Here is a 2,455-nt window from a genome sequence, read left to right as displayed (position 1 = left end):
TACACACCAGGAACCAGAGACCGCCCATCCGTGACGTCACCTCGCCGTTCTGTACAGCGTCTGGTGGGAGAGGGGCGTGGCCCTCGGAGAAAGACTATCCCGAGTAGGAGGGCGTGTCCCCGACAGGAGCAGCCAGTGTAGGCGGTGATGGCGCGGTGTGGGCGTGGTTAGGGAGACAGAGGGAGTGACGCAGCGTGCTTTGGTGCCCGCCCTCCCCTCCGTACTCTATTCGCTGCGGGATCCGGGATTGTGCTGCGCGCGGCTCGGTACTCTCCATGTTCCGGTAAGAGATCGGTAAAGGGGAGGAGGAGGGGGGAGTGTCCACAGGTGCGTGTGTAGGAGGCGGGGCGCCCCGGGCAGTGACAGGTTCCTGGCCCCGGGGATGGAGGTGAGAGATCAGGGCAGGAGCGGCTTCTCCGGGCGTCACATGGGGCGCCCCCCACCGGAACCTCCTCCACACACAATACTCGGGATTGTTTACATTGTATACAAATATATATATATATATATAATGTGTGTTCATACCGAGAGATCTCCGTATACCGAGCCGTCTATTCCTTCATCCCCGATCATCACCTTCCTTCTACTGACAGGTGTCACCCCGATACATATTATACAGTCAGTGTACCCCCCATCACCATAATACATTGTATACATTGTATCCCCCCATCACCCTAATACATTGTATACAGTGTACCCCCCATCACCCTAATACATTGTATACAGTGTACCCCCCATCACCATAATACATTGTATACATTGTATCCCCCCATCACCCTAATACATTGTATACAGTGTACCCCCCATCACCATAATACATTGTATACAGTGTACCCCCCATCACCATAATACATTGTATACATTGTATCCCCCCATCACCCTAATACATTGTATACAGTGTACCCCCCATCACCCTAATACATTGTATACAGTGTACCCCCCATCACCATAATACATTGTATACATTGTATCCCCCCATCACCCTAATACATTGTATACAGTGTACCCCCCATCACCATAATACATTGTATACAGTGTACCCCCCATCACCATAATACATTGTATACAGTGTACCCCCCATCACCCTAATACATTGTATACAGTGTACCCCCCATCACCCTAATACATTGTATACAGTGTACCCCCCATCACCCTAATACATTATATATACATTGTATACATTGTACCCCCATCACCTTCGATCACCCTGATACAATGTATTCCCCATCACCCGATACATTGTATACATTATATCCCCCCATCACCTCCGATCACCCCGGTACATTGTATTCTCCCATCACCCTAATACATTGTATACAGTGTACCCTCCGATAACCCCGATACATTGTGTACAGTCAGTGTACCCTCTGATCACCCCGATACATTGTATACATTATATCCCCCCCATCACCCTGATACATTGTATACAGTGTACCCCCCATCACCTCCAATCACCCTGATACATTGTATACAGTGTACCCCCCATCACCCGATACATTATATCCCCCGATCACCCCGATACATTGTATACAGTGTACCCTCCCATCACCCCGATACATTGTATCCCCCGATCCCCCCGATACATTGTATCCCCCCCCATCACCCCGATACATTGTATTACCCCGATACATTGTATCACCCCGATACATTGTATACATTGTATCCCCCCCCATCACCCTGATACATTGTATCCCCCCCCAATCACCCCGATACATCGTATCCCCCCCATCACCCCGATACATTGTACCATCCGATCACCCCCATACATTGTATACATTGTACCCTCTGATCACCCCCATACATTGTACCCTCCGACCACCCCGATACATTGTATTCTCCGACCACCCCCATACATTGTACCCTCCGATCACCCCCATACATTATATACATTGTATTCTCCCATCACCCTAATACATTGTATACAGTGTACCCTCCGATCACCCCGATACATTGTATCCCCCCCATCACCCCGATACATTGTATCCCCTCTCTCTCTCTCTCTCTCTCTCTCTCTCTCTCTCCCCCTCCCCTCTCCCTCCCCCTCCTCCGATCACCCCCATACATTGTACCCTCCGATCACCCCCATACATTGTATACATTGTATTCTCCCATCACCCTAATACATTGTATACAGTGTACCCTCCGATCACCCCGATACATTGTTTCCCCCCCATCACCCCGATACATTGTATCCCCCCTCTCTCTCTCTCTCTCTCTCCCCCTCTCCTTCTCCCTCTCCCCCTCCCCCTCCCCCTTGTATACATTGTATCCCCCCCCATCACCCTGATACATTGTATCCCCCCCCAATCACCCCGATACATTGTATCCCCCGATCACCCCGATACATTGTATCACCCCGATACATTGTATCACCCCGATACATCGTATCCCCCCCATCACCCCGATACATTGTATACATTGTACCCTCCGATCACCCCAATACATTGTATACATT

At 50.1% G+C, this 2,455-nt stretch overlaps 1 protein-coding gene across 1 annotated transcript in view; it reads left to right on the top strand.

The window, feature by feature from the left end:
• Window positions 1-132: 132 nt before the first annotated feature.
• MPP7 (MAGUK p55 scaffold protein 7) overlaps window positions 133-2,455 on the top strand; it is a gene marked incomplete in the record, with an annotated part of 615,576 nt that continues 613,253 nt past the window's right edge. The window contains 1 exon segment of the mRNA XM_073629838.1: window positions 133-283.

Source organism: Aquarana catesbeiana, linkage group LG05 (assembly GCF_042186555.1).
Source record: "Aquarana catesbeiana isolate 2022-GZ linkage group LG05, ASM4218655v1, whole genome shotgun sequence".
NCBI classification, from domain to species: Eukaryota; Metazoa; Chordata; class Amphibia; order Anura; family Ranidae; genus Aquarana; species Aquarana catesbeiana.
This window is presented reverse-complemented; position numbering and strand designations above follow the sequence as displayed.